At 36.5% G+C, this 12,815-nt stretch overlaps 1 pseudogene; it reads right to left on the bottom strand.

Moving 5' to 3' along the window:
• Positions 1 to 5,670: 5,670 nt before the first annotated feature.
• LOC122570303 lies at positions 5,671 to 6,167 on the bottom strand (annotated as a pseudogene).
• Between the last annotated feature and the right edge of the window lie 6,648 nt (positions 6,168 to 12,815).

Raw genomic sequence — 12,815 nt, 5'->3', positions numbered from 1 at the left:
GACCAATTAGGTTGAAAAAAAAATTGTACGTCGAGGGGTTAAAAGTAGAGAAGAGTGGAAAAAAGAAGTGTTCTACGAGCGACAAATACGAACAGAATAGTATAATATTTTATGTTTCATCATTGTATTTTATACTTTTTATAGCTTATACATCTCACTCCGAAATTAATATTGTTCACATTAGTATTTTATCCATTATTGGGATCGTTTATCATACGATTAAATATCAGTACATATTTGTGTCGGTCTGATTAAAGATTATCCGTTTCTACTCGTTAGCTCAAATGTTGACCCATTCATTTTGTCTGACCACGCGGTGTCCAATTCTACTTGTCTAATGAAGCACCATCCCGTTATACGTGCATGACAAGTATCCATTACACGTATCCATTCTGTATATGCAAATTAATTCGCATCATGGTACTTTAGTTAATATAGCATATCAAGTAAAATATTTAACGTAAACTTTGAATTTCTATAAATAATTATATAAAAGGCTAAAATTGTTTTAACAATTTTTATTCTAAAATTTGAATAGAAATATAGTGTAAATAAAATATATTTTATTTTTCGATATATGAAATAATATAGATCTAATTTCTCTAAATTAACTGTTTTATATGTTTTATATGTCATATAAACGTATGTAGACGTATACATAAATAACAATTTTCAATATAATGCTACAATATAAAATTTAATAATAAACTAATTATTATATAATATAAATGAGTAGAACCCACGTTTTTGCCTAATCTGGCTAAGTGACGTAATCTTTTTCCAAAGGAAGTTTTTACAAGTTTTAAGAAAAATTTGTTCTATCAGTTATTAATAACAGAAACGTAGTGTTTCTGAGACATAATGCAGCAAAACATAAGTCAATGTAGCCAAAACCAGATATGTTTATTGTTTATCTAGTTAATAATTTGTAAACTATAATGTTACGTATATCAATTATATTATTATTATATTATAGTATTACAAATTAATATAAGCTCAAAAAATCAATATCGAAAAGCAATGCTATACACCAAAACAAAAATGAAAATCTTTAAATCTAATGGGGTAGTATGATCAAAGAGTTACTGTTAGTTAACGTTAACTTTTAGAAAAATTACTGGATTCTTATCATTTTTCCGACATTCCTGAGACTTATTGGAACATAGGATTTAAGTTAGTCTATTTTGTGTGCTCTTCTTTCATTTTATTAAATGTAAATCGTAACATTTGTTTATTATCATACATAATTCATTACTTTATTTCTTTGATTGTTGTTCCGAATGGTCCCAGTGGCCGATCGAAACAAAATTTGGTGGATACCGTGGAATGAGATACTAGATCTGAAATATAAAGTCTGTATATTCAGAACGCATGATTTCCCGAGGCTAAGATTTTATATTTCTGGTCTACTGCTTCATCCCATGATATCCACTAAATTTCGTCCCGATCGGGCGCAACTACCATTCGGAGCTTTAGACTTGAATTAGACCCGTATCTTACGAACGTATGATTTCCCGAAGCTAAGATTTTATATTTGGGGTCTTCTCACATCCCTACAGCACCGACCAAGTTTCATCTCGATCGATCACTGCGGCCACTCTGAACAATATCCCTTTCTTTTTTTATGTACATGTGAAAATATAAAACTTTATATAAAAAATATTGTAACACGTCAAAACGTTGTATCTACGTTAGATATTATTTCAGCACAACAATGTCAGGCCTCAAGATGGAAATTTAAGAAACATACCTCTTCAAATGTTTATTATGTAGGGATGATAGGGTGGATGATTATTACGGGAAGTTGAACTAGTCAAACTCGAAGATGGTATCCCGCTGGGGGTAGCCATCCACATGTTATTTGGCAATTAAGTTAGGAAAATTTACCTAATGTCCAGCTGAACAAATTAAATAATAAAAAAAAACTCGCTGGTGTCACGTAGGAGACACAAGAAATCACGAAATTTACAGATCACCGGTGATCTCCTCGCGTCGCAGTTCGAACGTTTCACAAATAAAGTAAAGAATTGAACTTTAAATATAGTAGTAGAATTTATTGTACGAATCCAACAGAATGACGGTTCAGAGTGTTATAACAGAGAATGTCGAGAGCTGATTTTAGGAAGGTTTATATACTATGGGTTTGGCACCTATGAAGAGGGTGTCGCCGGGGCCCAGATCAGAGATGGTCATGCTGTTACTGTTTTCTGACATTGGAATACTCTCTACGTTGTAGTTTCGATGGCCTGCGGGATGTTCCTTAGACCCGCTTGGTTTTTTTATCGCTAATTTATGGCTCAGTGACATTCCCCCCTTCTTAGCTTCGCTTTGTTCCGTTAAAGCGCGTGTCTCTAGTGGATCGTCTAGGTTGAATGGTCCATTCATCTTCGTTTTCGGTAGTATTCTGGAGAGTGACTGTCTACTATATTGCCACTGTAGTATTCAAAGGTCAGAATTGTTAATATTACTGTTTTCTTCCAGGAAAGTAAGGTTTTAGTCTATCGACGTGGATTCTTTGTGTTTGACCATTGGAATATTTAATAAGATAAGTGGGTGGATTGGATGAGAGGATTTCTGCCGGTCTTAGCCATTCGTGGCCTAGTTTGTTGGTTTTGTGATCGTTATGTACCCATACTTTATCTTTTACTTGGAATATTGTTTATGTTTTAATGATTTTTCGTATTTGATCTCTCTGATATCGCTTTTTGTTTGATTCGGAGATTTGTCTTGCTTTGGCTACATAGGCGTTACGTCGATTTTTCCAGAGGTTAAACAATTGTTCTTTAGTTAGGGTGGGGGTGCTTGATACTGAGGATGGCATGTTAGCTTGTCGTCCAAATGTCAGTTCGAAAGGGATATGTCCGGTCGTTTCGTGTACTGAGGTATTATATCCCATACATATTAGTTTTAAATTTTCGTCCCAATCGCTTTGTCGGTCGGTTGTATAAGTTCGAATAAGATCTTTTACTACAGTATGTGTTCGTTCAAGGGATCCGTTAGATTGCGCGTGGAAGGAGGTAGTTTTTATGTGTTGGATCTTGAAAGCTTTTTCAAATGTATCCATCAGTTTACATACGAAATTTCGTCCCATATCCGTGAGGATACTTCTAGGTGCGGAAAATATGTACACATAGTGATCCAAAAGTTCGTTAATGATCGAGTTGGCTGTTTGGTCCTTTAAAGGTATGAGAACGAGGTATTTGGTCAGTTGGTCTTGGATAGACAGGATAAATTGATTACCTTGTTTGATTTTTATGAGAGGTCCAAATATGTCCATTACCATTTTATCATTAGGATTTACGTGTGTGTCAGTTATCAAGGGTTGCTCTTTGACTCTGATACGGTTTAGTTTCTCTCGTTGACAAGTTTTGCAGTTTTGTATAAATTATGTGACGTCTTTTCTAGGTTGGTACAGTGATGGTGCTCTTGTATTCGTTTCACGGTGCAATGTATACCTAAATGTCCTACTACTTCGTTATGGTTTTCGCGTAGTATCGTTTGTTTTTGTTCGTTATTGTAGTCTACCGGCGGATCTTGTCCAAATATTAATTTAATTTGACAGAACTTTGTTGTTAAGAATCTTAGTATGAGTTGAATATTTACCTTTTCTAACGTGCTGAAGCTATTATCGTTTATTCCTATTTGTAAGCGTTCAATTTAGCATTTAGTAAAGTATTTAGTTAATTGATGTAACCAGTGTTGTTCGTTAAAGTCTTCTAGTTCGGTTTTTGTAATTTGTTTAAAACATGGTCTGTTAGGTTTTTGAATTATTGGAGCTGGGGTGATATTATTTTTCCAGTCGATATATTCGTCATAATAGCCTGGGTTCTCTAGATCGGATACTACGGATTGAATTTCTTCGTCGGTGATAGGATACAATCGGGATAGAGCGTCTGTAGCTGTCTTTTCCTTTCCCTTTTTGTATTCAATTTCATAATTGTTAGAAAAATAATAAAAAAATTTCATAATTGTACTCTTCGAGTCCCAAGCGTCATCGCATAAGTCTCGATGACAGATCCTTAACATTTTTTAACCATTTTAGAGCTTGATGATCACTTTGAATCTTAAATTTTAGGTATTGCCTTAGTCTTTTGATTGACCATACTATTGCTAGTAACTCTTTCTCGGTTGTGGAATAGTTTTTCTCAGGAGGGTTCAAGGTTCGGGATATGTAACAGCATGGATGTCCGTCTTGGGAGAGTATTGATCCTAATCCTTCGTTATTTACGTCTGTTATTAATGTAAATGTTTTTTTCAAAGTCTGGATATTGTAGTACAGGAGCTTCACAGAGTTTTTATTTTAGTATGTCAAATGCAAACTGTCGTTTGTCAGTCCAGTGGAATGGATTGTCTTTCTTTGTGAGATCTGTCAGTGGTTTCGCGATTTTAGAAAAGTTGCGTATAAATTCTTTGTAGTACCCAACGAGTCCCAAGAATGATTTTATATGAGTCGCGGTTTTTGGCATTTTAAAATCTTTCACAGCCTGAATCTTTTTGGAACTAGGTTTTACTCCTTCCTTTGTTACTACGTGTCCTAGATATTATAACTTTGGTTTCAAAAGTTCGCATTTGTCCGGTTGCATTTTTAATCCTACATTTCGTAATCTGTCTAATACAATAACTAGATTTCGGTTATGTCCTTGGATGGTGCTTCCGAATATTATGATGTCGTCTAGGTATACGAAACAGTTATTTCCTACTAATTCCCGTAGCGCGGTATCTATCATGCGTTGGAACGTTGCCGGTGTGTTTTTGTGTCCGAAAGGCATGCGATTATAGTGGAAGTGACCTTGTGGCGTTAAGAATGCAGTATATTTTTTAGATTTTTGTCCCATAAGTATTTGGTAAAATCCTCACGAGAGGTCTAGGGCTGAGAAAAATTTATCTTTGTCTAAGTGATCGAGTATTTCGTCCGAATTTGGTAGAGGATACGCGTCTTAATTTGTTTAATTTTCAGAAATCTATAACGATTCTCCATTTTTGTTTGCCTGACGCGTCTAACTTCCTTGGAACTACTCAAATTGGCGCGTTATAAGGACTATCTGATATTTGTATAACATGTCGTTGATTTGAGTTTCAATTTCTTTTTTATGACATTCAGGAGGTCTAAAAGATTTGATGTTTATAGGTCTGTTTTGAGTGTGATTGCATGTTCGGCTAGGTTGGTGCATGGTAGTGAGTCTGTTTCAATGTTAAAAACGTCCAGGTAATTGATAAGGATTTTCTCAAGAGATTCCCGAAATTCTGGATAAATATGTTTGGTACGTATTATTTGTGCAAATTTATTGATTTAACTTAATTTGTCGGGTTTTTCTATTTCGTTTGTAATATGACAGATTTGATAAAACATACTGGTGTGGGCTTTCCTTCAATGTATTGAGTTGAGATTAGAGTTTGACCTGGTTCTATCTTGTTGTTGGTGTTCTGGAATGGTAATATAATTTCGTCTAGGGTTAGTTTATCGTTAGTGACGTTGTATTGATATTTTGTAAGGAATGGGAGTCCGATTATTGCATCTTCGATTAGAAGAAAGTTGTTAGGGACTACGTGGAATTGGTGATTTTTCTTGAGCATGGTTAGATTGCAAATTTTGTCGGTGTTGTGTTTGTCATTTCCCATTAGGAAAGTCTGGAGGTTTAGACGTTCAGTGAAGCCTTTTCTTTATAAGGTTTATTCCTGCTCCGATATCAATGATAAACCTGGTTCTACCTCCGTCTCTTCGTCGCAATACAATTGATAATAACCTTCCTGTAGCGGTGCAGTTGACTCTTGGTACGTTTCTTCTGCATTCTCCGTTGCTTGGTTTACTCGAGGTGGGATCTTTCCCTGGTTGGCGAATGGAAAATTTTGAGAATAGCAGATTTCGGCTGTGTGCCTGATTCGTGAACACTTGGAACATTTTAGTTTTATGCGGTCGTCTGATGGTTGGCTAAAAGCTCGTGGTTGTGGATCGATAGCATTTCATTTAGATACGGGCGTAGTGTTAACAGATTAATTCTTTGGGCGGTTGGCAACACGATTTGCTTCTCGTAACCATTGTTCTCTATCGGCTGCTAGTTGTTGGGCGAGGTTCAGCTTTTCGGATCGCTAACTACTACCATCCGTCCTATTTCGTATCGTAAATTGAGCAAATATGTCTTTAGTGCTTCGCATTCTTGAATATCCATAGCTACGTGTCGTCGTTCAATTGGCGTGCGGTTTTCGCTTTGAACTTCGTAGTTTAATTCGTTAAGCTGTTATAGGAATCTAGAGTTGAAAGATTGTATGCTTTCCGTTGTTCCTTGTTTCAAATTTTTCAATTTATCTCTGCAATTTCTAATAGTGATTGGTGTTGATACGTGTTGTCTGAAACATGAATATAAGTCTTCAACACCTACGTTATCTCCGAAGTATCTCAACAGTACATATAGCCTCTCCTGGTTGGAGGCCTTGTTCTTCCCCGCAGTCGTTTCTTGGTCTAATTGCGACTAGTTCGTGGTCTTTGTAAAGCGTCTGGTTCGTCAGTTTCGTCATCTATTATGTTATCGGCACCAGTTTTTAAATGGGTGCTCATCTGTGGCTGGTCGGTTTCAGTGTCGTACTTCAGTTTTATAGCTTTTGCAAGATCGCGTATTTCTTTGGTCCGGTTTCTATCACTAGTTTCTATCACTACTTTACAATTTGTCCACCTGGACATTTGGTAAATGTTTCTAACTTAATTGCTAAATAACATGTGGATGGCTACCCCCAGCGGGATACCATCTTCGAGTTTGACTATTTTATTTCTTTAGTGAGGTTAGTAGAGTGTTTTCTTTTTAGTCTTCTTTCTATGAGAGTTTTACTCGCTTCAGCAGCCAGCTGGTTTGGATGTGTTGCCGTTCTTTCCTTGCATTTTTCTGCGTATCTGCCGATTTCTTCTTTGATCGTTAGTATTTTTAAGTCTTTGTGTATATTCTCGTTTCTGGCATACCATGGGGCATTGACTATTGTTCTCAGTATCTTCGATTGTAGCGACTCTAGTTTATTTATGTGGCTCACTGCTGCTGTACCCCATAGCGGTATTCCGTACGTCCAGATTGGTTTTATTATCGTTTTGTAGATTTTTAGTTTATTTTCTTTACTGAGTTTAGAGTTTCGACTAGTTAGCCAGTACATGTGTCTTCTTTTTATCCGTATTTTGTCTATAATTGATTTAGTACGTCGTTTTCATGTAAGTTGTGTGTCTAAGTGGAGTCTTAGGTATTTAACTTGCCTTGTTTGTGTTATGTGCGTGCCATTCAATTGGATATTTGGTGGTTTCTGTTTTCTTAGTGTAAATGTAATATTTGCTTTTATTTGTTTATTTTGTAGCCATTTTTCTATTTTTGTGGTGTGCTCTTGTAGTAATGTGACTGCTGTTTCTGTATTGGTGTATCTGACTAGTACAGCCATGTCGTCCGCGAATGTCAGTATTTTGCTGTTGGTAGTTGTTGGTATGTCGGCCGTGTATAATGTGTATAATATTGGTCCTAGTATTTTGGAAAACACAGGAAGTACTGATATTAGTCTGTAAGATGCAGTTTGGTGTGGGTATTTGCTTGACTTAGGTAGCATTATGTTCTGTGCTAGCTTCCATAGATTAGGAAAGTATTGGATTCTTAAAATTGCATTGAATATTATTGTGATTAAACGTATTACTTTTGGGGGAAGGTTTTTCAAGATTTTACCATTGATTAGGTCGATTCCTGGTGCTTTACTGTTTTTTGTTTTGTCGATTGTGATTCTAATTTCTTGTGCTGTTGTATTAGTTATGGTGTAGTGATTGTTAGTTGGAGTACTAGTATTTTGCGCTTCTTCATCTGAATGACATTTGGTTTTATTGTTGTTAATATTATATTGGGTAAATGTGTTACAAAGGCGATTGGAGAATTATACAGCTTCCTCTTCGTTGCTTCTGGCCCATCTGTTGTCTGCTTTTCTGATTGCTGGGAGTAGTTTTATTGGCTTCTTTATTTTGTTCGTCGCTTTCCATAGAGAGTAGTTGGCATTCTCGTGCGCAGAGAGTGTTTCTATGAATTTTGAGAATTCGTTATTATTATTTTACTTTTTTTTCCTTTGCGAGTTTGTTTAGATGTTTTTTGTTTTCACATGTTCAATGTTTTTGCCATTTTGCTTTCGCTTTCCTTTTTTCTCTGATTTTGTCAAGGATATCTGTTGGAATTTTTTTTAGTTTGCCTGTTGTTTGGTTCATAATTTGTAGTTGTCCATGCTGCTTCTTTTATAATTTCTCTCAATGTTGTTACTGCCTGTTGGATGTCTTTAGTGGAATATTGCAGTTGATTTTGCTTACGATTAGTTCTTCAAATGTTTGCCATCTGGTGCTTTTATTGCGAAGCGACTCTGGTTTGCTATAAATTATTGGTTTGTTTGTGTATTCTATTCTATTATTATTGGTGTATAATCCGAGCTAAGCTCAAGACTGGGTGTTACTTTTAATTTACTGTTTCAGGCGTTACTATTTTTTAATAATTAAGAGTTTCAAGCTGTTACGTCCGGGTACTCTCAGCACAAATTAGGCCGCGGGCAAGCTGGCTGCCAGATGTCTACATACTCTCATTGCGTGCCCTTAATAATCTTAAGGACTTACCATAAATCTTGGCATTTTCATAGTTAAGGTACTTCAGACCAAACAAGTATCTTTTTACTTCAAATGTCCCTTAAATTTATTGTCCACTCCAGGAAGACGCGGGAAATTTGATTTTTTTCACTCCTCCGCTATCAACTTTCTCTCGGGGGCGGCTAGAACCCCTCCTCACCCACTTTCCTAGCCAAAATTACTATCAAGGAATCCGATGGTCCCGTGCGCTGGACAGACCCATCAATAGTCATCGAGCTTCACTGGTTTTCCATCTTTAAATCAGTCAACATTTCTTGACTGGTTTTTCATACGTTGGTCAGTCAATGTCTTGACTGGTTTATCAGTCTTAGATCAGTCATTTGTTTAACTTATATCTATACGCACCGAGCGTAACTGTCTATGTCTACAAAGTTGTTGGAATAAAGTGTATATTGTAACCTGTTACTTCAGTGTTATAATCAGTTCAACTACCTCTATTATCCTAAACGAATTAGGGGACCGATCATTTCGTGGCGTCGATTATCTAATCGTAACGAGAACTTACGACTCCTGTTGGCGCGCTTCCTCGCGATCGCATCTCTCCCTAAATGGTCGAACACAAGCTATGAATATAAAAATAAAGCATATATAAAAATACAAATAAGAATAAAAGAAGATACATGAAAAAATATACAGGGTGGTTTGTAACTGGTGGTACAAGCGGAAAGGGAGTGATTCTATGCGAAAGAAGAAGTAGAAAATATAGAATAATGATTTTTCGTTTGAGGCTTTGTTTTCGAGAAAATCGACTTTGAATTTTCGCTCCGTACGCGTGCACTTTATCACGTCTCGTTATAACGGATCTCACTGTACATCGTTGTCTCGATTGACGTTATGTTGATAAACACTTCCAACGTGACCGAAGTGTTTTCCTACCTATTAACTTACTATCCGACTTTTATCGCTATCCACTATCAGTACCTATTAGTCTACGATCATGTCTACATACAGCAATCGGGAATATACGGACATGATACTTTCGTTAGGTGCGTGTGGTGGTAACGCATCAGCCGCAGCTGATCATTACAGACACCGGTATCCAAATCGTCGACATCTTGACAGACGTGTTATTCAAAGAGCAGAAAAAAGTTCAAAAGTTAAAAACGTTGAAAAAAAGTTCAAAAGTTTAAAATTCAAAGTCGATTTTCTCGAAAACAAAGCCTCAAACGAAAAATTTTTATTCTATATTTTCGACTTCCTTTTTCGTGTAAAATCGCCCCCTTTCCGCTTGAACCACCAGTTACAAACCACCCTGTATATTGGTGGATATAACCTAACAGAGATATAAAAGGTTATTTTATTTTTCTTGATAAACATCATTATTATTATTATTTTATCTTTCAATAATAGAGCACATGTTAATATGTATCACTAAGTAATATTTACGTAATTCACGAGCTTAGTTTAGTACTACTGGAAATCTGAAGTTCTACGATATCATAGTTAATAACAATTTTAATATTCATGAGTATATAGAACTGAATAAAAAATTTTTCGATTTTGTAGAATGATTCTGTGGCATAATTGGATGCAGTATACAGTCAAGGAATGTTGATTATGTATCACGGACCATAGAATTGTGGGACAATTTCCTAAATTAGGGGCCTGTGCAATGTTTTTACATTATATATGTCGGAGATGAAAGGACACCGGAGCATTCCCTTTGGTATTTTGGAAATCGCTTAACACTTTAATCTAGATTCTACCATAGACGTAATTAAGCAATTGTCGTCATTCAATCCGATTGTATTTGTTCGAGACTTGTAATAGTAAGCTTGGGCTCGAGGCGACAACCAGTCGTCGAACGCAGCCGCTGTCAAGGGATGAACGTTTACCTAACAAAGGTATAGAGTAATCGTATAGCTCTCCTTAAAAAATATATAGTTGTAGCGGCACGCGACAGTAAACCCTCCAACGGTTTCTGTCCCGTGGCTCGCTACACAAAGACTCCATTCTTCGGACAAGATGATGGCAAGATGTCGATACATCTTCACAGTATATTTCCAGCTAGCCTAAGGACCCGCTATAAATCTTAGAATTTATTTAGTTGAGGTTCTTCAAATTGACAAATAGTCTTAGTCTTAGCAGCTCCTAAATCTATCACCTACTGCGGGAAGATACGAGAAATCTTCTTTTCTCACGTACGACGCTTCCGCTAACAACTCTCTCTAACCAATTAACAGCAACGCCCATTTCTCTCACTTTCCGAACGAAGACTTTCCTCGACGAATCCGATGATCTCGTGTCCTTAGACACACCGCTTCATAGTTTTCCTCTGCAGCATCATCGTGACGGAAAGTCATTCTCTCGTGAGGTCTCATTACATAGTGTCTCTGTGCTCCGTGAATATTCTATGTTTTAACAAAGAGTTGGTCCAGTAATACTAGTACCATAGACAAGAAAGTTGGATACAACTTGGACTTTGGAAGAAAGCGCATTTTGTTATCCCGTTGACCGCGGATTCGTTATTGAACCTAGGATCATCGTCATTAGTTTCTCGAGTATCTAATTACCACGGTTACTTGTCACATTCTGTAATAATCATCTTTGCACTAGTCAATATCTTTTCTGTTGCATAACAACAATGTCTAATCCAAACGAAGATTCGTTACCCTAATCATAATGTCAACCCGACATATTAATATGCAACATATACTGTATATATTAATATATAAAATATATTAATAAGCCTCAACATTCAGTAGGGTCATCTTTCACACTAATATATGCTTAAGATGGATATTCATGTTATATACTTGAACTTTCGGACGTTCCCGGGGGGACGCGATCTCAAAGAAGCGCGCCAACGGGAGTCGTAAATTCCTGTTACGATTTGACTAATCGACGCCACGGATCGTTCGATCCCTTATTTCTTCTGGGATAATAACGGTGGTTGAATGAATATAACGCTGCTATTAACAGGTTAATATATATTTTAAATGATCCAACAACTTCAATGTGATACAAGGCTGCCTATGTGAAATGACAACTACGAATGTGTACGACCTGAGACTCCTTTCGTGTTTGGCGACTGTGATGATGTATCTTCTGTTGATTGATTGTCTTCGACTTGTTGACTTCTGATTCTTGAGGTTCCTTGAACTGTGTTTTTAATCGAGCTGATGTGAACTGACTGATGAACTTTGACTGTTACTCGAATATTACTGTGGAATAAGTCTAGAGATCAAGTTTAGAGATGAAGTCAATAGCATAAGTATAGAGATGAAGTGTAGAGAACAAGTTGACTGTTCTGTCGTCGTGAGAACTAATTGATTTTCCTAATGTAGTAGAAGAAGTGAAGTCCGTTCTTGTGTGATTACGGAAAAAAGCTCAGAGTGGGTGTCTTTGTTGTATGAAGAAAGCGGATTCGTTGCTCACACTTTTCGTTAGGAAAGTGAGGCTGCGCGATACCGATTGGTTATGACCAACGCTAGGAATGAAAATAAGAGGAAGAAGCCTCCTACCAACGTGGCTCATGGGCGACATTGTTTATGGAAAAAGTCAGCTTTTCCGTTAGACAACCATCCGCTTTCTCCGTAATTTGTAAGAACGTGCAATAAGCCTAAGGACTGTTTTAAGTACCAACTATGAACCGAAAATACTTGCAGGATTAAAGGTTTCTGCAAGCTAAAAGGATTCGGTCTATGGTGGTGCCTTAGGTTTATTCAGGATCTGTATAATGGTGCTTGGGCTTGACGGTCAGACAATGAAGGACGTCGCGCGGACCGTTTCACGCGACGTAACAATACTAACTTTTTACTAAATATGTGTGTATATGCTTGTTTTTTTTTATTTATTAGTAATTTACAATCAATTCTCGCATTGAGAATTTTCAGTAATTTTCTCTGGCGTAGTGCAGTGACATGGCTAAATATTTATAATAAGTTAATACTTATCATAGATAAGTATAATTATAAATAAGTATTATAAATAAGTAAATATTACTTAATATAAATATCTAGTTAAATCTTGTGCTTAGGTCTAACGGGTAGTGTTTTTTTAGTCTGCGAATCTGGTCCGACGTATTAAGTAATTTAGTAATTAGGGGGTTTCGATGTTTGTTGACTCTTTTGCTATATCTGTTGCTATATTTTGTTATTTCTTCTTTGACTGTGGGTATTTTGAGGTCTCGATGTATTACTTCGTTGGTGACATACCAGGGGGACATACCATTTATTAG

This window comes from Bombus pyrosoma, linkage group LG8, assembly GCF_014825855.1.
Source record: "Bombus pyrosoma isolate SC7728 linkage group LG8, ASM1482585v1, whole genome shotgun sequence".
NCBI lineage: Eukaryota > Metazoa > Arthropoda > Insecta > Hymenoptera > Apidae > Bombus > Bombus pyrosoma.
The sequence above is the reverse complement of the archived record's forward strand: the minus strand, read 5'-3'. Positions and strand labels throughout refer to the sequence as shown.